Source organism: Amborella trichopoda, chromosome 11 (assembly GCF_054954075.1).
Source record: "Amborella trichopoda isolate Santa Cruz 75 chromosome 11, AtrichopodaSantaCruz75HAP2 v2.0, whole genome shotgun sequence".
Taxonomy (NCBI): domain Eukaryota; kingdom Viridiplantae; phylum Streptophyta; class Magnoliopsida; order Amborellales; family Amborellaceae; genus Amborella; species Amborella trichopoda.
The window spans coordinates 17993602-18021486 of NC_142346.1; the positions used below are offsets into that span (position 1 = coordinate 17993602).

A 27885-nucleotide genomic window follows, 5' to 3' on the forward strand; every position below is an offset into this window, starting at 1 on the left:
TTTGGCGACAACCGAGCATACCACTAGAAGGCTGGTCCTTTGAAAGTCTCGACGAACTAGAGAAGGAGGAGACATCTGTCAGTTTCCATCTCCCGGCAGGCTGCTTGGAAGTGGGCCGTATGCTCTTTTTGGTAGTTCGGAGGAAACGACAGCTTCTCCTGCATGCTCGGGACCTTGTTCTTGAGGTTATGGGCCATCATAACATCTATGTCGGTTTGGGAGACCCCGCGAGAAGAGGAGCTATCTTGGGAGACCGGCAGGGGAGTCTGCCTAGGAGCTGTGTCCTCACCAGTCGAGGAATCAGACGAAAAAGGGGACCTGGAGGCCTCTAGGCGCTCCTAAGGATGGCTTGCATAATTTCCTTGAACTTGTTCATCCGCTCCTCCTGAGTGTTGTTCGAGTCATTGATCACCCAGACACTGACCGTTTCTTCTGGGAGGTCAGATTTAGGTGATGCTGCGGACTGTCGAGGCTGGCGAGTCATGTGTGGCAAGTCAGTCTGCAGGGGCTCATCTTGCCCCAACTGGACACGGTCTTTGTATACCGATCTTATGAAGACCGGTTCTTGACGGTCTTGGGACCGTGACTTTTGGGTGGTGATCATTGAAAAGTATTCTGGAATTGCTCAGGTTCCAGAGTTTGAAGAGGGAAGAAGGGATTACAGGGCAGGAGGTCGTCAGGGGTGGTGACCTCGACTGCCTTGGAGGTTTCCCTGTCAGAATCTTCATGCCTCTTTTCTGCTTGATCTTGAGGCGGATGTGGACCTCATTTCAGAACCGAGCCTGAGACCTGGACTACCCCATTTTCTTTGAACAGGCGAGGGCTATGTTTACGAGCTGGAGCAGGGAGTGAGGCCCAAGGATGGAGGGCAGCTTGGGTTCTTATCTTGGAGGTTGGAGGACTCTGTTTGACATCAAGTCGTTGCCTCGAATTCCTTTGTGAGGCCCTGGTGTTCGGTTGACTCAAGGTGGCTCAAGATGGTACTCTTAGGGAAGACCTTTGAGTACTAGGGCTCAAGGTGTTTGCTTGATGTCGGGGAAGCTGCAAAGGAAGAAGCTGGTTCATGACTCCACCTGAGTCTAGATCCAAGAGGGACCTGCAAAGATGGTGCGTGTGCACCTTTAGGGTTAGCCGTCCGGGTGACTTAGGGGTCAGCTTAGGCTCGGTCAATGGGTTCGACATGAGGAGGCCAAGACCCACGAGCTTGTGTTTGTGAGGGACGAGGTGGGAGTTTGTCTCTCACAAGGTGAAGCTGTGTGTGTCGGTAGGGAAGATGGAACCGTTGACCCTCCTGTGCTCGAGGTGGCATAGAGCTAGCGCTGCCCTGAGCTGGGGAAAGCGAATGCATGGAACATGTAGGGTTCGGCCCAAGAAGGCCTGACTCTGGATGCGAGCTCAAGGCAACATGAGGGTTGCCCCGAGGTGTGGCTCGAGCGGATAGACCACAAGCCTTTGGGTGTGTGCGAGGGATGAAGACCTCAGGATCTCCACCTCTGTGCACTGACCGTCCAAGTGTGGAGGCTTTGAGTAGTGAAGAAGCACAGGGGGTTGCCTTGCGACGAGACTCAAGAGCGACAACTGTTTGCTTGCCTTTCGCAGGGATGGATGGGGCAGCCTTCCGGCGTATCGCAGCAGTATGACTGGCAGGAGATTTGTCAGTAGCAGGGTGCGTGGCAGCAAGAGTGCTACCCATGCAAGGGGCCTTGGTGGAGAGTCCACCAGGGCGAGAAAGAGGGGATACAGGGGCCTTTAAGTCCCCTCTCGCACCGATCCAAGTGAGAACTTGGGGTCCGGATCATGAGTCCTAACTCAGAAGGAGATTAGGGAAGGAGGCTTGAGCCACTCGCTTCCCTGGGACAGCCATGGATAGAGGGATAAGAAAGTCCCCGACCCGGATGAACGGGTTGAACAACCATAGTGCCATAGAAATAGGTGCAGAAAGTAAAAAGAAAATTGGTCAAACAAAAGCGAACAGGCTAAGGGGTAGTAAATCCCTAGTGAAGTCACCAAGCTGGTTAGGTGCCTCGATCTCGCCTTCTGGATCTAGGTGATCTGACGGCACGTGTCTCGGGTTTCTGGTGAACCTAGGATTTGAGATCGCTCTCTCGAAACTTTGCTTGAGAGCAGGGGTAGGTATACCAATCAATGAGAGAGGAATTTTAGGTGGGTTCGGGACTTATTAGGGCTGGCTCACGTGGGCGCCCTCTTAGGTCACAAAGAAAGCCCCCCAGCTGCTTGAGTTGGTTTGGAATCACCTCCCTTGACTTGTAATCCTCTTTTTTTTTTTCTGCACAACACTTCTATTGTTAATTTGTAAGACAAGTGAGTCGAAGGGACCCACCCTTATCTTAGGGCAATGCACATTCACATGAGAAGGCGATGAAGTACAAGGTTCGGTGAAAGATAGAAAAGAGAAGAGAGCTTGATGTAGGGGTGAGACTAGCATGATAACCAGAAATTACCGACTCGGAGTGGTAGGAAGACGGGAATAGTTCTCAGGACCAGCATGACTACAATACTACTCGAAACTGAGGTCAGTGCGTCAGTGATAGGCTAGGTCTACCCTTAAGCAAGTGAGAGGATAAAGAGGTGATAGTAAAGTACGAGATGACAAAGAGAGGGGGAAATCCGAACGTCAGTAGGCATCGCGGTGGGCAATGCAAGGAGACGGCGCATCCCTTATGGACGACACTAGCTCCTGACGAGGCACACGATGATAGTTTCTCCTAGGTCGCACGACGATAATGGTGGGATGCAGGGAGAACAACGACGAGCATCGGGCATGCGGAGGAGGAATGCAGATGGCGATGGGTGTTGTCAGAGCCTCTAGCGGGCGGCGATAGGTATTGCTGTCTTCGCTAGACACGCAGTAGAGGAAGACCCCTACAGATGGCAACAAACTTCGCCATCTAGGTTCATTGCCGAGACGTCACAGCTATGTCTGTGGGCGGCGATAGGCAACGCCGTCTACAGACTTCACTTGAAGAAAGGGACGGATAAAAGAGGAAGGAGACTCGCGCATGGCATTGCCATCGCCAAGCGTGCCCTGTGAGACCAAGGGAGAGGCATGCACGACTCTGCCACTGTCATGCATGACCCTTGCAAGGAACTCAAACGAAGAAGGAGAAGAGAGGGGAGAAGAGAGAGAAGAATAAAAAAAAGAGAAGAGAGAGAAGGTTTACTTCAAACCTAGGGGTACCGGTCAAAAGTTTCTCTCACCTCAGTCCCTCTCTCAAGTGTGACACAACAATGGTAAGATCTTGAGAAAGTGTAGTAAGTGAAAACACTCTCTTGTATGTGTATGCCTCTATCTTTTTTTTTTGTTTTTTACGTACAATGATGGTACGTATATATAGAAGTGTGCCCCAAACATGGGTGGATGATCAAAAGTAACCCTAATTGCTTGAAATTAAGATTAAATTGAATTAAAAGAAACATAAAATAGGGTACAAAATAATAGATTTGTCCCTTCCTAACAAGTTGTAGAATTTTAGAATAGTCTCTGTGTTGCCCTAGGACTTGCGTGATCTTGCATGGCTGATCCGGTCGTTCTGATGCCTGGTTGATCGTAAGATGATTGTTTTCTTGTAGGGCTCGGCATGGCGATCAATTTGATACCAACTTCGAGCCATGGATCGTTTTTTTGGTGCACGATCATGTGACTTGAAAGTTGAGTAGATCTTGAAACTTTGGATTGGTAGTGTATTCGTTCCTTGATGTTTTTCAGTGTTTTCTTCACAGAATCACACTAAGCATGCCACTTTGATCACGGGGCACTAAACATAGCTCGATTTCATGGCCGAATGAAGATTTTGTAACTTTAGAATTTTTGTCAGAATCAAGGGTTCCCGCGACGGAATTTGTAGTCTGTTCGTCGACTTCGTGTGCAGAATTCGATCTTTAATCATGTACAAGGCTTGGGTTAAAGATGGCCTGAGACTTTACGCCCGCAATGGAATTGGTCTTACATCGATCGGGTTCATGAACGGGATGATTTAGCCACTCGAGTGAGGCACGACGCTGCTGAATTTCCTGCGCTTTCTTCACAGATTAGCAGCTTCTCTCAAGCTTTTCTTCGAGCTCGGGTATCGTCACGGGCGTGCCACATATCGAATCACTCGTCTTGACTGAACGAACATGCTCACAAAATTTGAGCGAGATCCAACTTAGGACAAGTTAGATATAAGCATAGAAAATCACTGGTCGTGACTGTCCCTTCAATGGTATAGTGTTACAGGGTGGCAACACGGGCTTCTGTTTCACTCTTTTACCTATAACTTCTTCGTGAAATGTCCATTTGAGTTGAAACTTGACCCCTAGGTGTTTTCAACCATGACGGATCCAATGGTGGTAATCCCACATCAATTTGAGATGTTGAAAATTTAGTTCTAGTTATAGGGGTCCGTTTCAGGGTGCTTGAGGCCGATTCTGCCAGAATTGTTTCTCAGTTTGCACTACCTTAGAGATGTCGGAATGTGATGAAACTTGACAGGAGACTCTTGAGAGACCTCACGAAGATCTTGGCCAGTTTCTGAGACTGTCAGAATTTCCACTACTTGCTAGGCCTTTATTGAGCAGGGGTCCCATGTTGGTGAAAAATACCTTCCAACATCCAACACTAGGGACAACCTTGTTAGGAATGTTATCAAAACCTTCACTCCATGTATGTGATTTCGAAAACCTTAATCTTTTTGGTTCAAATCATAACACGACATTAGCATTTGTTCTAACACCTTTCTTGTCGATTTCAAAACTTTATTGCTCTGAAAAATGATTTTTGAAAACGAAGGAGTCGGGACGGCCTCAATAATGATGACCATATTGCACTTTTTGTCACTCGATCTAACGGGAAATAACTATGATAAGTAGAAACTGCCTACCATACCCCTATTCCCCATCAAAGCCAGAAAACAAAAAGGAAAATTTGCAATTTCTAAGGCATCACGAGCCTGAGACAACAGTAGGAACACACCTGGGATATGAGGCCATCTATGATCTATTCAGTCGAGATTTCTCTGCCCTTCTGAACTACTGCATTCCATACAAGATGATTTTGACTCTGAATCTTTGGAGAAGTCATACATCAACCCTACAATCTACAAACAGATCTATAACATCCGCTTCCCAAGCGATTATTCCAAGAGCAACCAATAAGAGACACCCCAAAAAAGGGCTAAGTTAACCACCAGTCCCAGGCGAGACCACCAGATATGATAAGCCCCTCTCTCATGAGGCCTTGACTCCGTGGAAGATGAGTCAAGCTTTTATCATCCACCCAACTGTTTTACTGCAAGAGTCTTTTTCTTTGTTGCTTTGTGTCTCATTGCTTATGCGAGACACAAGCGACAAAGAGGGGCAAATGTAGACACCTTGATCTCGACTAGGAACGTTATGGATAGGTTGAATGTCCTAGACAAACCACTCAAATAATATAAACGATTCAACCAACCTGGACCCCTTCTCCATAAACCTAGCCTCCACCAAACCCTTATTGCTACAGTGGGACCAAAGGCATCAAGGGGCGAAACAAGGCAAGACACACTCAAATCAGCCTAACCATGGAGCATTCACAAGGAAAGGCTTTGATGTCACCTCAACAAGCACTAGAGGACTACCAAATACTAAAGTACTTTAGTCATAGCATGAGAGGAAGCCCAGAAGCTGGCGCCATTCCCATTAGCACGTCATGCCCCGGGCCTCCCTTTTCAAGCTACAACATGATCAAGAAGCCTAGCGGTAGTGTCAATGCCGCCAACGCCATTTTCATCAGTGTCAGGTCCCGAGACTTTCACCAGGAGGAAAACAACCTGGTCGATGTGACTGAAGTGACGGGATATGTCAGTATGTACTTACCAACGTGGCAGGCCCGTACTGACATGTCAGACGTCAGTACGAAGTGAGGTTGTCGAACTTTCATTGGTTGATAATCAGACAAAGGTACAACCAAGATGGGGGGACAAGTGGTATTCGGTGGCAGTCCGAATGCAGCCAGCGCTAGTTGGAATAGCTTCAAGCAGTGATTGGTCCACATAAATGAGATCAAAACCACCAGAACATGACACGTATTCTGAACAATGTTTGATGGCAATAAGAATGCCGCCGGTGCCATTGCTAATGGAGCCAGCAAGTAGTAAAAAATCAGCCCATTCAACAATAACATGTAATAACTTCAACACTACTTACATTCACCACTGATGCATCCATATCCCAACTGAAAAAATATACATCATTCACAATTCAAAAATATACATCATTCACAAGTCATGCGCACAACATTTGTGTGTTCTCTATCTCTCTAGGATTATAATGGCACACAACATTTGTATGTTATCTGTTAAGACATGTGTGTTGCATGTCAAGCAACATTCACAATTCAGGCATCCATATATCATATATAAAACTAGCCCATTCAAGAATAACCTATAATAGTTTAAACATACATAATTGAAAATGCAAACCCACATTGTGAATGGTTAAGAAAATAGCCAAATTTCAAAGAGCAAACAACCTTTGTATAAATTTTAACAAATAATCAAATGATGACTGTGTTATTTCAACATAATAAATGGGCAAAATAACTTCTAGAGACTTAGGTAAGACTCCCACAACTGTGGCGCCATGGCATCTCACAGACTGATGCCATCATCATGATCAACATGGGCTTGATTCAATTGCGAGAAGCCATCGTCTCCGTCAATTACCAGTTCACTCTCAACCCTCCTTCTAAAATACAGCTCTCATTTGCTATTGGCTCCTTGTGTCTTCATGATGTAGTTGTGCAATATTGCACATGCAACAAGTACATCTACCTATATTCGTATAGGATACTGCATTTGATTCTTGAGTACAAGAAATTTGGCTTTTCAAAGCCCAAATGTCCTCTCCACCACATTTCTAAGCGTCGAATGCCGCTTGTTGAATAACTCTTTGTGATTTTGAGGAGCTCGTGGGCTTGAAATAAATTCGTTTAGATGGTAACGGATTCTTCGATATGGTCCTATGAAAGCACGCATAGTAGGATAGCCACCATGTACAAGGTAGTACTTTCACGTACCATGTTTGTGAATTGAGTTAATTATACAATCAAATATTACATCACCAAATATTGTACAAACCGAAGCAACAAAAAATAATGTATGGCATTACTCACAAGCACTGCATGCCTACTACGTCCATTACTAATTGCTTCATATAGAACTTTATAATCTGACATGGATCCTTCCCAACCTGTAAGTACATAATGAAAGTGCATGTCGAAACCAACCGCAATCATAACATTCTGGCTTAGAAAACCTCTTATGTTTCGAAAACGATTATGCAATCGACTACAAACTCGAGCAGGGATATGAGTACCATCAATAGCTCTGACACAATCTTATTAAGACAAACAAATCACCATTATATATTAATTCTCTGTGGATGTGAGAACGACAATGTGGAATACTTAACACACGCATACTTTGAAATATGAGTAAAAGCGTAGTGTATCACCAGCAATGTGGGCAGGTGTTTCATTGCTTGGTAGTTGTAGGAACAAGGGTTCCAATTTGAAGATTGCTTTTAAAACTCTATGAAAGAAGTAACTTATGGTTTGCTCAGAATGTTGAAACCGTTCATGGACCACCCTATTCCGCTGATTGTGTGTGACGGTGCTTAAAAATATGGCTACTTGTTCATCAACTGCCAAATATCTTGTATCTGTAATGCTTGTCCTCTCCTTTAACAAATTACATAGACCGATAAAAGCACTTTTCTCCATTCGTAACTTATCAAAGCACTTACATGGGTGCGCTGACAGCAAGTGTTGGACATAATTTGCCCTAGTAAAAATTGAAGTATGAACATGCACCCTCCTCATTTGGGTAGTGATATACCAAAAACCAATCCAACACGCTGTATATGCAAAAAATAATACTACCACCAACCGACGCCATCGGGAATCCATAAATTCCACTATCAAATAGCCCCTGCAGACATAAGAGCTATAATGATCACTAGTATATTACCATGGACCTTCCTAAGTTACACCTATATTTATCTACAGACCTTTAAATCAATATCTACCATTCTATTTCATTCATACACTAGAAATCATGGATATAATGCTTTCCAAGGCTGAAAATAGTCCTACAATAACCACACAACAATGAGCGTGAAAGATTTGCAAAAACAAAACACAAAAAGCAAATCATCATATAAATGAAAGAAGCCATCATCACAACGTATACCATCATACGAATGAAAGAAGTCATCATCCACAAAGAAAACCATCATAGAAATGAAAGAAGCCATCATCCACAAAGCAAACCATCACAGAAATGAAAGAAACTATCATCCACAAAGCAAACCATCATATAAATGAAAGAAGCCATCACCCATAAAGCAAACCATCATAGAAATGAAGGAAGCCATCATCCACAAAGCAAACCATCATAGAAATGAAAGAAGCCATCATCCATAAAGCAAACATTAAGTAATCTTTGACATTAAATGACATAAACCATCCACATAGAAATGAAAGAAGTAGTCTTTGATGTTAAAATTAGACATAGTCATCTTTAATGTTAAAATTAAACATAGTCAATCAGATTTCTATCGAAAGTGTTATCGAAAGTGTTTCATCTCTTCATCAAAGTAAGCCCTTTGCATCTTTGGATCCTCCATGTTTAGTAACATCTCCACCTTTGTAGAATCTTGTAAGATCCTTGTTGGAAGACATTTTTCATCATCATGGGTTTGCGATGCGGAATAAAAGGGAGAAGCCGATCAATAAAGCCTAACATACAGTGGAAATTTTGACAGTCTAAGAATGACCCTAGAGCTGGTCAAGACCTTCATAAGGACTCCAAAAAGTCTCCTGCCAAGTTTCGTAGCATTTGGACATGTCTAAGGCAGTGTAGACTGAGAAATAGTTTCAGTAGAAGTAGCCTCTAGCATCCTAAAATGGACCCTATAACTAGAATCATATTTTTGGTGAATCAAATTGTTGTGGAACCATCACCATTAGATCCGACATGGTTGAAAACCTCCATGGGTCAAATCTCAGCTTAAACGGACATTCCAAGAATAAGTCATAAGTAAAATATCGAAAAGGAGTAGGCTGCACACTGTTCCCGTTCGGCCACCCTGCAACTAAACTCCATTACAGGGGCAATCATGAACAGTGACTTTTGATGCTCATTTCTCACCTGTCTCAAGTCGGATCATGCTCAAATTTGGTGAACAAGTTCTTCTCGTCAAGATGAACATTTTGATATGTGGCGCACCCCGCGATGACACTTGAGTGCAGAGAAAAGCGAGAAAGAAGTTGTCGATCCATGAATAAAGTTTCAAGAAAATCAGCAGCGTCACGCCTTGCTTGAGCGGCCAAATCATGCCCCTCGCGAACCCGATCGACGTGAAACTAGTTCCATCACATGCATAAGGTCCAGGCTACCACTGGTCCAAACTCTGTATATGATGAACGGTCGGATTCCACATACGAAGCCGATGAATTGACTATAAATTTCGGATTTCGGCCAAAACTCCAAAGTTACAAAATCCTCGTCCGAACACAAAATCGAGGTGCGGTTGTTGCCACATGATCATGATGGCATGCTCAGTGTGATCCAACGAAGAAATCACAGAAAAACATCAAGGAACGAGCACACTATCCATCTGAAGTTTTAAGATTCATCAATTTCAAGTCACATGATCGTGGCTTAGAAACACGATCCATGACTCGAAGTTGGTATCAAATCGATCGCCATGCTGAGACCTACTAGAAAACAATCATGTTTCAATCAAACAGGTACTAAAACAACCTCGGATCATCCATGAAAGATCACGCATGTTCTAGGGCAGCACAAGGACTATTTTGAAATTTCATGAATTGTTAAGAAGGGGCAAATTAGTCATTTTATACCCATTTTTATAATTTCTTTTAATTCAGTTAAGTCTTAATATTTAGCAATTAGTTTTAATTTTGATCAATCCACCCATGTTTGAGCAAAACTATATATATACCATGTATTACCATTATATGCAGGACCCTTGGCCAAAGAGAATTTTTGCTTAATAAAATTTCCATTCCTTCTCATTGTTGGGTCATGTTTGGATAGAGAGAGGAAGGAGAGAGAAACTTTTGGATGGATACCCCTAGGCTCGAGGTAAATATTTCTCTCTCTTCTTCTCTTACTTCTTCTCTCTCTACTTCTCTTTCTTCTTCTTCTTCTTCGTCTGAGCTTCTCTCAGAGGCCATGCACGACAGTGGTAGTGTCGTGCATGCCTCTTTCTTTCTTACCCCCCCTCCTATGGCGTCACAGGTCGTGCATGGTGATGAAAGTGCCATGTGCGAGTTGTTTCCTCTTCCGCATCATTCGTCTCTGCCTCTCCGTGAGAAGCACAGGCGACGATGTCTATTGCCGCCCGCAGGGGTCTTCCCTTGTTGCACCCTTATCACAGACGACGATGCCTATCTCCACTCACGAAGGGTCGCAGTAATACCTATCACCGTCTGTAAGCTCCTTTCGTGCGCTAGGTGCCTATCACCGTCCGCAAGCTTCATTCGCATGCTCAGTGCTTATCGTTGTCCGTGCGCTCGGTGCCTATCTCCATCCGCACGCCTCTTTCGTGCACTCGGTGTCCCATCACCGTCTGTAGGTTTCTCTTGTTACCCGCGCCCTTCGCCTTGTGCCTCATAAGGAACTATTGCCATGCGATTCACAATGGCTATCACCGCGCGCTTCACAAAAGGCTATCGCCACCCGTGAGGGGTGTGCTGCGTTCTCGTGTTGCTAACGAAGATGCTTCGTGCCGTCTCTAGTTCACTGCTCACCCTCTGACCATGAGCAACAATGTCCAACGCTATCCAAGGGTTGCGACATTGTTACTCTATGGTTGCGGGTGGCAACGTCTAGTGTCATCGGGACCCCATCTCTTCGCCGTCTCGCGCTTTCTCTTTGTTCTATTCTCTTCTCAATTGGCCGGGGGTAGACTCGGTCTGGTATTGCTATAGCAGTCTGGATGTCCATGCTGGTCCTGAGTACCATGCCCATCTTGCTGCCACACCAGATTGGGATAGGCATATCGACCTTGGTTTCGAGTAGTATTGCCGTCGTGCTGGTCTTGAGTACCATGCTCGTCTTTCTACCACTCCGAGTCGGTTCCTGGTCCGGCTATCATGCTAGTCTCGTCACTTCATCAAGTTCTCTTCTCTTTTCGACCTTTATTTGAACCTTCCACTTCATCACCCTATCTTGTCATATTCTTTTCCATATGAATGTGCATTACCCTAAGACAAGGGTGGGTCCTTCGGTCGACTTGTCTCGTAAATTAACCGTGGAAGTGTTGTGCAGAAAACAAGGAGATTGCAGGTCAAGGGAAGCGATTCCGAACCAACTGAAACAGCTAGGAGGCTTTCCGTCGTGATCTAAGAGGGCGCCCACACGAGTCAGCTCGAGTAAGTCACGGACCCAGGTGAGGTTAGTCCCCATCTCACATCCAAAATTCCTCTCTCATTAGTTGGACACCTACCCTTGTTCTTGAACAAGGTTCCAGAGAGAGCGGTCTCAGGTCCCAGGGCTTCCAAACCTGAGACACGTGTCACCCGATCACCTAGATTTAGGGAGGCGAGATCGAGGTACCTAACTAGCTTGGCGACTCCACTGGGGACTTATTACCCCTTCATCAGTTCCCTTTTGTTTGATCAGTATCACCTTTTTCTTTTTGCACTACTTTCTATGGCACTTGGGTTATTCAACCTGTTCATCCGAATTGAGATTTTCTCCTCCTCACACTCGTGACTATCCCAGGGAAGCGAATTGCTCAAGCTTCCTTCCCTCCACTCCTTTTGAGTCAAGACTTACAGTCTAACTCCCAGGTTCTCTCCTGGATTGGTGCGAGAAGGGACTTAAAGGTCTCTGACTCCCTGCTTCCTCGTCCTGGTAGGCTCTCCACGAAGGCTCATTGCATTGGTAGCACAACTGCTGCCGCACACAACACGCACCCTGCTACTGGCAAGTCCCTTGCCAGTCATATTACTGAGGTACGCCGGAAGGTTGCCCTATTTATTTTCGTGAAAGGCAAGCAGATTGCCATCGCTTCTAAGGGTCGCCGTAAGGTAACCCCCGGTACTCCTTCACCACCCCGAACCTCTACACCTAGAGGCTCGGCACACAGAGGCAGAGATCCTAGGGTCTCCACCCCTCACACACACTTAAAGGCTCGTGGTCCATCCACTTGAGCCCCACCTTGGGGTAACTTTCATGTTGCCTTGAGCTCGCACCCAAGTCTAGGCCTTCTCGAGCACGTGCCATGCACCTGCATCCCACAGCTCGAGGCAGCTCCAGTTCTGTGCCAGCTCGAGCACACGAGGACCAATTGCTCTAGCTTGAGAGATAGGCTCCTGCTCGGGCTCTCACAGACTCGTGGGTCTCTCACAAGGCAGCCCAAGTTCCTACCCCCAGGAACTGAGAACCTCTGGTGCTCTTATCACCTGATACGAGGTCACGACCTGAGTGAATGCACGGGCTTCCATGAGCTCTTAGCAAAGAAGATGTAGCAAGGCCAGGAAGTTCATGGTAACCCAGAAGGACACCTCCAAGTCCCTCTTCCACCAGTGTTAGAAGAACTCCCGACAAAAACCCAAGGAAGCGCTGAGCTAGATCCTATTCAAGTCCTCTTTGAGGCAATGCTCCAACAGGGTCTCGTCACTCCCAAGCCCGCTAGGAAGCCTACGCATCTTGCCCAGGGTACAAAAACCCTTTGGTGCCCAAATCACCAAGTATGAGGCCACGAGCTGAAAGAATGCTCTAGGTTCGAAGCTATAGTCATGGAGAAAGTCTAGAAAGGCCACATTGTTTGTGCCTTCCTCCCAGAATGCTTCCAAGCCATCACCCCCGTTTATGAGAACGCCTCACTACGAGCCCCGTATGAGCATACACTGGACCCTTAAGAGCCCTCGGCTTCTCTGCCTTGGGAAGTCTACCATGGGCGAAGTAGGATCAAGTCTTGGAGGCGCGAGGCAGTCCACCAAGCTAGGACTACTCACCAGCCCGATAGGCACCTCCTCAAGGATCCAGAAGGAGACGAGCACCCAGGCCAGCCTGCCGAAGGGATCGCATTCCTTAGCCACCAGTCGAGGAAGAATTTCTCAGGCCTCTTTCCCCACTGCCGACCTTGTGAGACTTCATCTCAGGCGCAACTCACCTTATCCCATTGTCTGATCACGAGGACATTTCTGAGTCATCAACTACTCAGGACTCGTTCAATATGGGTGACGACGCTAAAAGCACCCTCCAATAGTTAGAGCCGAGGCAAGACCTAAAATACCCCTTGCACACGTCCATTTCTGGCGAAGACGTAAAAAGTTGCCAGAACATTCTAAATCTTCTGCTCCTCCCTCATTTTATATTTCTTTTACAGGTGCAGCTCAACAATGCCCAGACTTTGACACTCTAAACAGAGAGCTCGGAGGCACCAGCCTCAACAGGTCGCAGTGGGAGCGCCTATGAAAGATGCTGGCCCAGGTGACTGAATTCTTAACAGTCACCGATGCCCTGGTAGCTCAAGTCAGAACCGAGCCATCTTTGAGCTCCTATTCCTAGGCCTGTCACATGATTCAAGTTCATGAAGCGTCACCTAGCTTTGGGCCAGTACCAAGTTACCCAAATCATGAGAACCATGGATTATGAGCCCTTGTCCAATCAAATGCTAAGAGGTGAGGAAGCAACTGCTCCCCCATTCGAGGTCATTGGAGCCATGGCAAGCTATCAGAAGACGAAGTTAGGAGTGAGCTATCCTTTTTCGTTTCAACAATAAAGAAGAGGGAAAAATAAGGGTCAAGCATCACATGGAAAGAGAAAAGAACTATTTCATTCATCAAGGATCATATTACAAGTGTATTTTCTTTAAAATAGAAGGAATAAAGAGGAAAATAGAAAGAAGGCACTAAAATGATCAATGATCTCAATGAACTTCCCCTTACACTCTTCGACGGAGGCCCTCACCCGCTTGATGTCTGCTCTCAATTCGGCCACCGGCTCCGCCTCATGCTCCATCAAGGTGGTCCGTTCTTCCAAGGAGTACTTGAGAGCCAAAATATTATCAACAAGCATCTTATCCTTTGATTCCCTAGCTGCAGTCTCCTTCTCTAACTTGTCAAGCTTTTGCATCAACCATAATATCTTCACCTTCAGGGTCATCACCTCGTTATGGTGGGCAATGACCTCTTCAGCAAGTTTGGATCTCTAGGAGACTGCAGCATCCTTCTACTGAAATTAGGTTTCTACCAGTTCACAGTCGTACAAAAGTGAGGACTCCAAAGGGGGGTAACTGTGAGCTCTCCAGCTGCTGCACAATTGCTTCTTCACGTAAGGCCTTTGTTCTCCACCCTTCTAGCTCATTCATGATGCCATCAAAGTAAGGGACGATCTTTGGTACTCCCCCTGCAAGGGAGACCTGCCTCAACTGCTGGATTGCACCATCAAGTTCAATAAGAGGCAGAACCTTTAGCCTCTGCATGCCCAAATGAAGCATGTCCATCATTATGCCGGACATCCCACTCAAGCTAAGCCTAGGCAATGCTGTTGGGGTTGCTGATATGGAAGGAGTACCAGTATCCGCGGTAGAACTCGAAGGGATGATAACCTTGTGAGTTGCTGGCTCTTCTTGAGGGACTGTGAAGCCCAGGCTCTCATTAGTTGTAGGCTCGAAGGGGGCCGTAGTTTCAACATGCTTGGCCCTTGCAGCCTCTTCATCGGGCCTATCAGCCTCACCATTAGCAAGCTCGATCCCTCCAAGGCCATCTTCTCGGTCCCTTCAAGGCCATCTTCTTCTCTTTGTCCCTCGTTTTCTGGAGCAATCACAATATGCTCCAAAGCAGCCTCAATCTCTTCAAGGCTAACTCTCTCTCCCTTCTCCCTCTGTTCTTGAGCCGCCATCTCCACCTCGGAGGGTTCGAGACCTTCTTCGCCCTTGTCTTCCATGACAGCATAGGCTCTCCCAAATGGCCCACCTCCTCCATAGTCAGGGGTGCCGCCTATGGGCAGTCAAAGTCTGATCCCTGAGGATATTCTGCCTCTCCATCCCCCACAACTACATCACCTGAGGCAACAACTTCCTGCTGCTCAAGTGGCCCTTCTTCAACCCCCGGAGCATCGGCATCCTCTATGACATCTACTATCGGCCCTTCTCCCTGGACCGACCTCGGGGTTTCTCCTCCATGTTCGTGCCCTCTGCATCAGTAGGGGCAGCAACCTCCTGCGACTTAGGAGTCGTTGCTACCATAGTTTCTTAGGTGGCTGCCCCAAGGCTTCCATCGATAGCCCCATCGATTTCTATTGGGACTGGATCCTCTCTTTCGACCGCAGAAGATGCCTCCTGATTGGAAGCAATTTCAATTGGCGCGGCTAAATCCGGAGCACCAGCCTCAGCCTCAGAAGAACTTGAAGAGGGCCCAGGAGATGGAGTGGGCGAATCTTTTAGGGTCGAGGGTGAGTCTGAAATGATCGAAGACATGTAACCCTTTAAAGAAGTAGAGGGTGCAGAACTGTCCTATGGCTCGAGGACCGCTGAGATCTTACGCCCTTTGCATTTTGAAGCCTTGGTTGCCTTCTTAGCTGGAGCACGGGGAGCCACTGGGGTAGCCCGCTTTCACTTCTTTGCTTTCACCTGCTTGGGTGCAACAACCTTGAAGGTGCCTATTTTGGAGGAACTGGTGGCCAACTTGCTGTGCGGACCGTGACCTATGAGTTTGTTCAGGTCCTAGACTGGGCGTGTCTTGAACTCGGGAACCTTGTGACCTTCCTTCCACTGGAAGATCGTAGAGAGATTGTAAAAAATACTCTCTGTCCCATTCTCCATAATGAGAAATCTGAGGATGGACTTGTCTCCAGCAATCTGATGCCGCCACTCAACCTCGTGCCAGTCATAGGGGAAGCCTAGAGTGAATATATCGCCTAGGGGAGGAGTCCTCGCCATCTTTCGCTGCCTTGTATCTTGACTCCAGTGGCTACTCTCCCCCTTCCAAGGGTGGTCCACGTCTCAATACCCTTTATTGGTGATCCGCCACCAACGTGCATGGGCTTTTGTCTCCCACACTGTTTGGCCAAAATGGGGCAACACATACTTGTTGATCTTGGTGGCCTTCAAGCATGTGGCCCAAGCAGTGCGAATATTCCTCGGGAGCCAAGACTCCCGATGGGTTCCCAACTGGTCCTTCTTCCAGTTAGCAGCCTTTCTATGCCGCTTCTCGAAGAACACTGAAAACAGGCATCCTTGATCTAGCCCATGATGCCGGGTGATTCGATGAGGGAAGTATCCCTCAAGCTTTGCACTATGGATGGTGCGGTACGCATGGACTCCGCCCCTTACGCTCTGCATAAACATAAACTCTTTTTGGCTGGTGAAATCACCGTCTAGGTGGTGGCTCAGCTCGTTAACAATGCATGCTTTGTGAGGCCTCCGATTAGGAATGCAACAAGGATCATGTGAAAATGGTAATTATAGAACAAGCTGCGCGCATGACCAGGTGTGTGGAAAATTGCCCTCTGCTCGACAATCTTCAAAAGGAATGGGCACATCGTGTTTTCCAACAACCTATTTTTGAGGTAGGTGTCGGGGAAGTAAGCTCCAAGCCAGCAATAAACATAATGGATTGGGAAAGGCGTTTTGAAATCCCCCGGGAAGGCCTCCTACTTTACTATGTCGTTCCCTCCTTCTCCTTGATATAGTCTCCCCCTAAAAATGGCTCCCAGGCCATAATAGATGCTACACAGGACTGGTTGTGCAAGTGCATACTCTTTTCCTCCCACTATGTCACAGGACACATAGAACTTGCTTGGACGAATGATGTCTGCCCCTCTTGGCAGAGCAAACTTGCATAAGAAAAGTACTAGGTTCGCTGTCAGGAAGATATGCCCATTCTCCTTCCGTAGCTTAAAGACTGGAGGGGCTTCCTTTTGGGGCGCCTTCTTCCTTGGTGTCGAATTAGCTTCATACAGTCGCAGTGGAAAAATGCTATCCATTTGAAGGAAGAGACCTGTCCACTTTTGGGCTCCTCATAGAGTTACTGGTAGATCTCAAACACTTCCTAAAGCCCACCGGGTAGGGCTTCTTTCCCTACTCATTCCCCTCTAAAGATGACTGAGTTCGAGGGTACAAACTCGTTATACATAGCATCGAGGAGCGGAAGTCCACCAACGAAGTGCAGGTCCATCAGTGTTATTCCTGCCTCCCCACGACCAAGCAGCCACGAATTACTGACATGAATCCAAGTTTCCAGCAATACTTTGACAGTGTTTGAGCAACGGTCATAATAGCCCACCGAGCATTGGATGACGGTCAGTAAGGAAGCCCGCCTCAAAATAGTTTTGAAACGGCTCAGCACTCTCATGGTCCGTGATGAATAGCCCTTTAAATATTGGTGCTCCCCTTGCATTCGCAGGCCAGCAGAGGACCCTTTCATGCCTGGGGTTTTTACCATCCTCTTGCATAAAGTCAGTAAGTCCCTGCTCGAGGCTATAATTCGGTGTAGGCAATGCAGGAGGCCTACCCCTTTCTCTACCCTCACATTGCTGTCACTGTTTAACACACCCCAAACTGGACAGGGTCGCTCACAAAAGTGACACTCAAAGGCCATCAAGGTTCACATAAGCTTTCAGTGAGCCAAATTGGCTCGCCTCTCACCAAGCTTTTGCTGGTGAATTCATCGGTGCCAAGCTCCTTTGCTCGTGGGAGGTTCTTCACATCTGGGATGGCACCTGAAGGCTGGGCCATGAAGTTAAGATAAAGGATTCACTTCCACGTACAAGGTACTAAGGCCGGACTATCACTGTCTCACGGCCAAAGGCAGCACTGTCACTGTCTCATCGCCAAAGATGGGCTATCACCGTCTCATTGCCAAAGATAAGTTATCGCTATCTCACGACCAAGGGGCTATCGCCATCTACCGAAGTAAAGGAGAAATTCCTGAGCTCCAGCTGTTTACACATGTCACATGTGCGACACACCACATTGCCCAAAATCTGGGCATGCGTGGCCTGTCGCTGCGTGGCCTGTCACACTGCGTACGAAGGGTGATTGTTCGCCATCCCACGACCATTCACCTCCTCGACCGTTACGGCCTTGCAACGCCTCGGGTTCTGACCAGTGTTTCCCCTCTTCACCGGGAACTCCCTCCTACTCGTCGAGAGACCTTTTTAATGATGACCAAAGTTAGCAGAAAACTGTCCGAAGTTCCCCTGAAAGCTCCCCTTTGACCCTACGGGTTTCCCTTCTCCCTTCTTCGCACTTCTGCGGTTTGCCACAGCTCAACAGAATTTCATTGTTTTTCCGCAACTGCGGAACTACCGGACAAGCACCAAAACTTTGACAGAGCACCACTATGACTCTTATAGTTTCACCGGAAAAGTCTTGGCGAAACTCTGAGTAGCCCATGTTCCCTACTCAAAAAACCTTAGCACTCTTCGAAAGCACTTGCAAGAATGTTACGAAGGCGCACGACCTGCTCAAGCTCGTCAAAAAATTCCTGAAGGCCTTTATGCTGCGAGTATTGGTCGGGAAACTCTTGTCGAAAGTCTCTTGATGGAAGCTCCTGCTCTCCCTCTCTAAGAAACTCTCTTTAACTATTTTACATTTTGGTAAACTAGTAAAATGGGGTTTTCCGCCTTTTATGCTTAGCAGTGCTACAAACTACCCCTTACAAATTCGAAATGACACTCCATTCATCATCTTCAGATGAAAATAAGACCAGGCCGAGGCAGGTTAGGCCCGAGACCCGAAGGAGTTATCGTCGCATGCTTCACCAAGCGGGTATTGCAGCATGCTTCTCCAAGAGGATATCGTTGTGCGCCTCACCAAGAGGTTATCGTCTCATGTGCCTCACCAAGAGACTATCACTGTGCACCTCACCAGAGACTAATGCCGTGCACATTATTCATGAGGGCCTAACGCCGCGTGCACCTTCCAACACCTAGTGTCATGCTCATGATATGGCACTTCTACTTGGATCATCGATCTGCATCCTCAAGAAGTCCATTCCCTACATCACAGTCTCACTCCTCAGGGAGTCGAGTCTCCAGTGACGGCTCTGTTCCCCATCGAGTCCCTAAAACTATATGATCCATGTTGCATGACCTTAAACTGTACAACCATGGTCGAGATTCATAACCCTAAACTACATGGTCCAAACTATATGACCCTAAATTGTAGCCATGGTCCATGTTGCATGACCTTAAACTGCACAGCCATGGTCTAGATGCACGACCCTAAACTACATGGTCCAAACTATAGGACCCTAAACTGTAGCCATGGTCTGTGCTGCATGACCTTAACTACACAGCCATGGTCTAGATGCACGACTTTAAATTGTAGCCATGGTCCGTGCTGCATGACCTTAAACTGCACAACCATGGTCTAGATGTACGACCCTAAACTACATGGTTCAAACTATATGACCTTAAACTGTTGCAAAGGTCTAGTTGCACGACCATAAACTGCATGGTCCTTGTTGCATGACTCTAAACTGCATAATCATGGTCCAGCTGCATGACCTCAAACCATAGCGCATATCTTGGCCGCATGACGTCAAATGGCTTAGCACCATGGTCCAAACTACATGACCTTAAACTGTAGCGAAGGTCTAGTTGCACGACCTTAAACTGGATGGTTCTAGCTGCATGACTCTAAAATGCATCGCCACGGTCCGAGCTACAAGACCTTAAAACTGTAATGCACGGCGTGACAAATAGTCCATATGCATGACTTAAGCTGTGAAATGGACCACTTCTTCACCAGGTGTACTTCATCAACATCCCCTAGTGGAGATAGGTGTATCCAAAAGAAAAAGGGGGCATTTGCTTACCCCTTAAATCCCCAACGGGTCTATTTCACACCAACATCCTCAGTAAGAGTCACATCCTATTGCGACCCACTATCCCCAGGGAGTTAGGGTGGTCATCCTTATCCTTTCAACCCCCAGTGGGGTTGCATCTGTGCTTTGGCCTGTCATTCTCAGTAGAGTTACATGTATACCATTACTCATTATTCCTGGGGAGTCACACTTGCCCCCTCAGTGAAGTTCGCTTTTGCTTTCCACTCTTCGTAGGGCCACCATCTTCATCTACAAGCTCTCTGCTTGTGTATAACCTTAGCTATTTTTATCCCCAAGGAGTCAGATTGCTGTCCACAGACCTATCCCCCATGCAACTTCACCTACATGGCGACCACCCACAAAATGGTATGTGCTGCATGACCTTAAACTGCACAACCATGGTCTAAGTGCACGAACCTAAACTGCATTGTCCAAACTATATGACCTTAAACTATAGTGGAGGTCTAGTTGCGCTACCTTAAACTGCATGGTCCTAGTTGCATGAATTTAAACTGCATAACCGTGGTCCAAGCTATATGACCTTAAACCATAGTGCACGTCCTGGCCGCATGACGTTAAACTGCTTTACCCAGTTCCGGGAGGCACGACCTTAAACTCGCCCCCCACATACGTGCACACCCCCTTTACGTGCATCTTCATGCACGTGTTCCCTAAACGACTCATTCGTGTGTGTGCACCACCTTCATTACTTCCCCAATGAATCCATTCACTTCGTCATTGCTATTCATCATTCCCTAGTGAGTCTCACCCATGCTCATTAAATGGCGAACCATCCCGCCATCCATACTCGTCATCAGTTAGTGGGTCACCACTTTTCATCTTCCATTCATACATCTTCCTTTCACAGGTAGCCTCGTGTCATCTCCCCAAAGTGAGTCAAATCACTACCATGCTCACCCCATGGCTTCTACAAACTGCCTTTCATTTCTACTATGGTCCAACTGTATGATCCTAAACTATAGTGCACGTCCTAACTGCATGATGTTAAAAGGCTTCGCACACGTCCTGAAGGCATGACCTTAAACACGTGTTCACAAAAAAAAAAGAAAAATAACGAGCATGATGTATACCTGGACAAGGGAACACCATGAGTAAAAATGACAGACGGGTATAGTCATGAAACCATGAGTAAAAGAATTTCGTGGCACGGTCAAATGCGCACCGTGAGCAAAAATGTATGAAAAGGGTGGAATGACCGCAAGGTCATCGGTAAAAGGGCCCAAAAATAAAAAGAAGTTGGTGAAAACGGTCTCTATGGCACCGCTCCCCAAGTTCAAGTGAAAAATATGCAAAGGACGCTTGGACCAATAAAAAACTAAGTTGACGCAGCATCACAACCTCAGCCAGCACCCAATTGCCAAACAAACATAATTCTGGCTAATGAGGTCCACACAAAATCCTCAACTGCCAGCATCCAATTACAACACAAAATGGCTCACCTGGGAGTGAGAGCCTCATAAGATCTCCCACACAAATTAACTCCAAAAACAAAGAGAGTCCTTGAGGGTGAGGATGATGATCGAAAGATCCCTCCAAAACGCTAAAAACCCCTATGAAGCAAGAAACTGACAAAGCCAGGACCCAACCTGCTAGAGACTTCAGGGTGATGCCTCGCCATGAGGTTGCCTCGCAAAAAACCGTACTTAGCCAATAGGCCTAGACCTTAGGGACATGCCAACAAAATGCCCCCAACTGGACCTGGCAGGGGGGCCCACGAGGTAGCCTCACCAAAATTCCCACTAACCAACAAGCCCAGACCTTCGGGACAGGCCAACAAAAAGCCCCCAACTAGACCCTGCTGGATGGGACCCACAAAGATACCCTGATAATCAAAAGCATATCTGGTGTAGCAGCAAATAATGTCGACTAAAATTTCATAGCACTTGGGGGCTAGATGGGCCCGATTCTGACCAATGAGGTCCACACAAAGTCCTCAGCTATCAGAATCACAAATAGTCCCTTGAGGGTGAGGACTTCGACAGATCTCTCAAAAGTTTTTTCTCCCCTAAAGTCTCCACTGATGGACATGTACATTGCATCCAAATGTCTGAGCTCCTAGTTATAGGATTGCGTGGATCTCCTCGAGGTTCACGTAGTCCTGTGTCTAGAAAAAAAAAAGAAATAAAGCCAGAGGAAATTTTGCAAATAATTGTCCTTCTAGCTTCTCTCGAAGTACAACATTCGACGGGGCATGTTGTTGGAAGACATTTTTCATCATCATGGGTCCCCAATGCGGAATAAAAGGGAGAAGCCGGTCAATAAAGCCTAACATACAATGGAAATTTTGACAATCTCAGAATGGCCCCAGAACTAGTCAAGATCTTCATAAGGACTCCAAAAAGTCTTCTGCCATGTTTCGTCGCATTCCAATATGCCTAAGGCAGTGCAGACTGAGGAAAAATTTCGTCATAATTAACCTCTCGCACCCTGAAATGGCTATAATTAGATCTATATTTTTGGTGTGTCAATTTGCTGTGGGACCATAGTCATTGGATCTGGCACAGTTGAAAACCCACAAGGGTCAAATTTCAGCTTAAACAGACATTCCAAGAAGACATTATAGGAAAAATACCGAAAAGGGGTAGGCCACACACTACTCCTGTGCGATCACCCTGCAACTAAAGTCCATTACAGGTGCAGTCACAAACAGTAACTTTCGACCCTCATGTCTCACCCATCTCGAGTTAGATCGTGCTTAAATTTGGTGAATATGCTTGTCTCGTCAAGACTAGCGTTTTGATATGTGGCACGTCTCGCAACGATACCCGCGCATGGAGAAAAGCTAGAGAGAACTTGCTGATCCGTGAATAAAGTTGCAGAAAATCAGCAGCATCATGCCTTGCTCGAGCAGCCAAATCACGCCGCTCGCAAGCCCGATCGACGTAAAACTAGTTCCATCGCGTGCATAAGTGTAGGGCTACCACTGGTCCAAACCTCGTACATGATGAATGGTCGGATTCCGCATAGGAAGTCGATGAAGTGAATGCAAATTCTGATGCCGGAATTCTAGATTTCGGTAAAAACTCCAAAGTTGCAAAATCCTCGTCCAGACATGAAATCGAGCTGCGGTTGTTGCCACTCGATCGTGACGGCATGCTAAGTGTGATCTTATGAATAAATCACAGAAAAATATCAAGGAACGAGCACACTATCGATCCGGACTTTCAAGATTCATCCAAATTTCAAGTCTCATGATCGTGGCTTAAAAACACGATCCATGGCTTGAAGTGGTATCAAATCGATCGCCATGCTGAGACTTACAAGAAAACAATCATCTTTTGATCAAACATGCATCAGAGCAACCCTGGATCATCCATGAAAGATCACGCACGTTCTAGGGCGGCACAAGGACTACTTTAGAATTCCATGAATTGTTAAGAAGGGGCAAATTAGCCATTTTGCACCCATTTTTACAATTTCTTTTAATTCAGTTAAATCTTAATTTCAGCAATTAGAATTAATTTTGAATAATCCACCCATGTTTGGGCAAAACTCTGTATATACCATGTACTACCATTATACGCAGGACCCTTGGCCAAAGAGAATTTTTGCTTAATAAAATTCCCATTCCTTCTCATTGTTGGGTCACGTTTGGGGAGAGAGTGGAAGGAGAGAGAAACTTTTGGATTGATACCCCAAGGCTCAAGGTAAATATTTCTCTCTCTTCTTTTCCTCTCTTCTTCTCTTTCTTCTTCTCTCTCTTCTTCTCTTTCTTCTTCTTCTTCTTTGTATGAGCTTCTCTCAGAGGCCATGCATGGCAGTGGCAGTGTCGTGCATGCGTCTTTCTTTCTTACCCCCCTCTTGTGGCTTCACAGGTCGTGCCAAGCGATGGCAGCGCCATGTGTGAGTTGTTTCCTCTTCGTCATCATTCGTCTCTGCCTCTCCGTGAGAAGCACAGAGGACGATGTCTATTGCCGCCCGCAGGGGTCTTTCCTTATTGCGAGCCTATCGCAAACAACGATGCCTATAGCCGCTCGCGAAGGGTCGTGGCAACACCTATCGTCGTTCGTGAGCTTCCTTCATGCACTAGGTGCCTTTAGCCATCTGCGAGCTTTCCTCATGCGCTTGGTGCTTAACGCCATCCGTAAGCCTCTTTCGTGCACTCGGTGCCCATCACTATCCACGAGTTTTTCTAGCATACCGCGCCCATTGCCTTGTGCCTCCGAAGGAACTATCACTACGCCCTTCACAAATGGCTATCGCCACGCACTTCACAAGAGGCTATTGCCACTGCGAAGGGGTGTGCTGCCTTCTCGTGTTGCTAACAGCGATGCTTAGCGCCGTCTCTAGTTCACTGCTCACCCTCTGACCGTGAGCAATAGTGTCTAGTGCCGTCCAAGGGCCGCGACACTATTACTCCACGTCTGTGGGTAGCGACGTCTAGTGCCGTCGGGACCCCTTCTCTTCGCAGTCTCGTGCCTTCTCTTTGTTCTATTCTCTTCTCACTTGACCTGGGGTAGACTCGGTCTAGCATTGCTATAGCAGTTTGTATGTCGTGCAATATTGCCATCATGCTGGTACTGAGTACCATGCTCGTCTTGCTGCCACACAAGATTGGGACAAGCATATCGTCCTTGGTTTCGATAGTATTGCCATCGTGCTGATCCTGAGTATCATGCCCAACTTGCTACCACTCCGAGTCAGTCACTGGTTCGGCTATCATGCTAGTCTCGTCACTTCATCAAGTTCTCTTCTCTTTTCGACCTTTATTCGAACCTTCCCCTTCATCACGCTAACTTTTCATATTCTTTGCCATATGAATGTGCATTACCCCAAGACAAGGGTGGGTCCTTCGGCCCACTTGTCTCGAAAATTAACCGTGGAAGTGTTGTGAAGAGAACAAGGAGATTGTAGGTCAAGGGAGGCGATTCTGAGCCAGCTGAAACAGTTGGGGGGCTTTCCATCGTGATCTACGAGGGCACCCGCACGAGTCAGCTCGAGTAAGTCAAGGACCAAGGTGAGGTTGGTCCCCATCTCACATCCAAAATTCCTCTCTCACTAGTTGGACACCTGCCCTTGTTCTTGATCGAGGTTCCCGAGAGAGCGGTCTCAGGTCCCGGGGATTCCAAACCAAAGACACATGTCACTCGATCACCTAGATCTGGGGTGGCAAGATCTAGGCACCTAACCAATTCTTTCCGCCATTAGAAGGGCACCATCACCAACTTCACCTGCTTTCCACATGCCTTCAACAAATCTTATAGGCTCTCCTAGCCTTGGATGGATCATCCACCACAAAAGTACTGCTGTTACTTACAGTGTCACATGCCAGCATCTTAATGCTTTGAGCCGTCTCTATCATGGCTAAAGACATGGACTCCACGATGGAGGGTTACATTTTTCAGCTATGTGTTCCTATCAGAGTTTGAGACCGTTTTCTTTTTTATCTAGATGATACTGGGTCATCAGATGTGGATGAGCTAGATTCATCCTGGACTTTTAATGCGAGGTCATTTGAGATTGCAGTGTTGGGCCTTTCTGGCTCAATTCTAATGCCACCCCCAATAGATTTGTAAGTTCCATCTGCCGTGCCACCCTCGTAGATCTTACTTAACAGTGAATACTCGAGCAAGGTCTTATTATGATATTTATTTACCCATTCATTCTCCTACATATAGAAGATCATAAATTAATTTTAGCGATATTCGTATTGAAACATAGTCAACATTTTAAAAGACTACGCAATTGAGTAAGTACATACTGCCAGAAAGTCATTCCAAACAACAACCTCTGCTGTTACTATCCTCCTACTTCATCCCATTTGAAACCTGATACAAACACAAGTTTTTTGATATCAAAGTACATTTTCCTAAGAAACTTATGCTTACTTTTGACCCTACTTAAGGTGTTTATTGACCCATATTTCATTGTCACAGAGTCTACCATACGTTTCCATGCACCTTTTATCAAACCTCCCCCTTGCTCCGTAGCCCTAATCTCGGTCTCCATAAGTTGAATGAAGAAGTCTTTTTCTGGTTGTGTCCATTGGATGTTTCTCTTGCATCCAATATTTTCATTGCCCATGCTTGATGAAGTGTGTGGGTCCATCCTATAATAGGAAAACAACGGACCTATTATATTCTATATAATCATTGACCACCACACATCCATTGCACATATTATTATGGACTATGCTCCCATATATTTTATACAATTACCAATTATTATAGACTATACAATTAAATTCATACAATTATATTCAGATTTCATGAACCCATAAGAGTTATTCATCAAAAATAGAAAGGTAACAAAAAGAGTATGGTAGCTACAACATTTATAGTTGCAGCTAAGGAAAACTAAACAAACCCAATAATAAAAAGTAAATATAAAAAGTAATATTCCCATCGTTATCTACTCAAGAAAAAAAACCCCCACACTAGATGCATTGAGAAACTCATGCAACATTTTATCAACAACAAAAAGCAAGGGGACACTCTCAAAGAAACTCCTGGAGCATAGTTATATTTCAAAGTTGTTATCCAAGAGGTTATGAACTATACTACACGAAAATGGAATATGGCAACACACAGATAAATGTGACATTCTCAATTTTGCAACACGATTGCATAGGCAAGACAACACATGACAATAAGCATGTAATGAAAAGCATTACCCCATTATTGACGAGAAATTAATAAAAGCATATAAAACAATGTACCATACAGTCACGTCTATTCACAAATCACATGATATCAAGTAGAGTAGGAATAAGGAATATCTATCATAAAAGTAAAAATGTGAAAGTTGCATCTTATGAATTTCTTACAATAACACTATAAATTCAGCATCAAATAAATTAAGAGCCCTAACCCTATGAATTTAATTCAATATTCTCATAAAATATAACACGAAGACAAACAAAATATTGATAACACTAAATAAATAAATCACAATCTAGAAATCACATATTGATAACAGTAATTTCTTGCAATAACACTATAAATTAAGCACCAAAACAAATTATGGGCCCTAGCCCCGTCAATTTAATTTCGCATTATCAAATATTGATAACACTAAATAAAGAAATCACAATCTCGAAAACAAATACTAAGAACAATAATTTCTTACAATAACATAATAAATTCAACACCAAAATAAATTATAAGTCCTAACCCTAAGAATATAATTCAATATTCTAAAAAAACAGAATTATATTCTCAGAAAACATAACACAGAGAAGAGTAAAATACTGATTACAGTAACTAACAAAATCACAATTTAGAGAAACAATAAAAAATAGAAATAAAAGAGATCAATTTAGGGTTTATGTAGAGGATTCGAAGATCTTCAACAACCCAAAACAATATAAAAATAAAACTAAAAAGTGAAAGAAATATTTCAAAGATGGTAGATTTTACAAGTTCTTCACAGATCCCTCTGTTAAGCAATGAAATTGCCCGGATTTATGCAAGAAAATTAAAAACAAATTTAGGGATTTTTAGGAGATTTAAAGAGCTTCAACAACAATAAAAAACCATATAAAATAAAAATAAATGAGAGAGAAATCTAAGCTTTCACAGAATTTTTTGCTGCTCGTAATAACCTTAAATACTGAATAATCCCTCAAAAAAGTAATAATGGTAGTGGATTGTTTGCACAATTGCTCAAAAAGCTGATAACATTGAATAAAAGTAAAGAATGGATTGCGTATATACAGCTTTTTTGAGTGATTATGCTTAAATGGCGAGACAAAAAAGCGATGGCCGATGGTGGCTTCAGGCTTCGTACAGTAGCAGCAGCTTGTTGCAGGCGAGGAAGGAAGAAGAAAATGACAGGCACACATTAGCAGCAGCTTGTTGTAGGCGAGGAAGGAAGAAGAGAGTGGAAGGCGCACAGTAGCAGCAACTTGTAGGCGAGGAAGGAAGACGAGTGTAGTAGTCGAGCAACGCGAAGAGATGCTCGAAAGAAAATTAGGGCAATGGGCTAAATTTTGTCGGGGGGTCAAAAGAATAAAAAGTTCCCTTTCTCGAGTTCCATGGTTTACCATGGAACTTTATTCAAGCCTTAAAAGG

At 45.5% G+C, this 27885-nt stretch overlaps 1 long non-coding RNA gene across 2 annotated transcripts; it reads right to left on the reverse strand.

Annotated features, from left to right (window-relative positions):
• On the reverse strand, positions 1-27885 carry LOC148779788 (uncharacterized). Of its 2 annotated transcripts, XR_016044186.1 has the most exons (3): positions 27529-27885; positions 12184-25922; positions 1-1491 (listed from the first exon to the last, which is right to left on the reverse strand). It is a non-coding gene; the product is annotated as an uncharacterized LOC148779788 (long non-coding RNA). The 2 variants fall into 2 exon arrangements; XR_016044185.1 differs by lacking the exon at positions 1-1491 and having other exon boundaries at positions 10220-25922.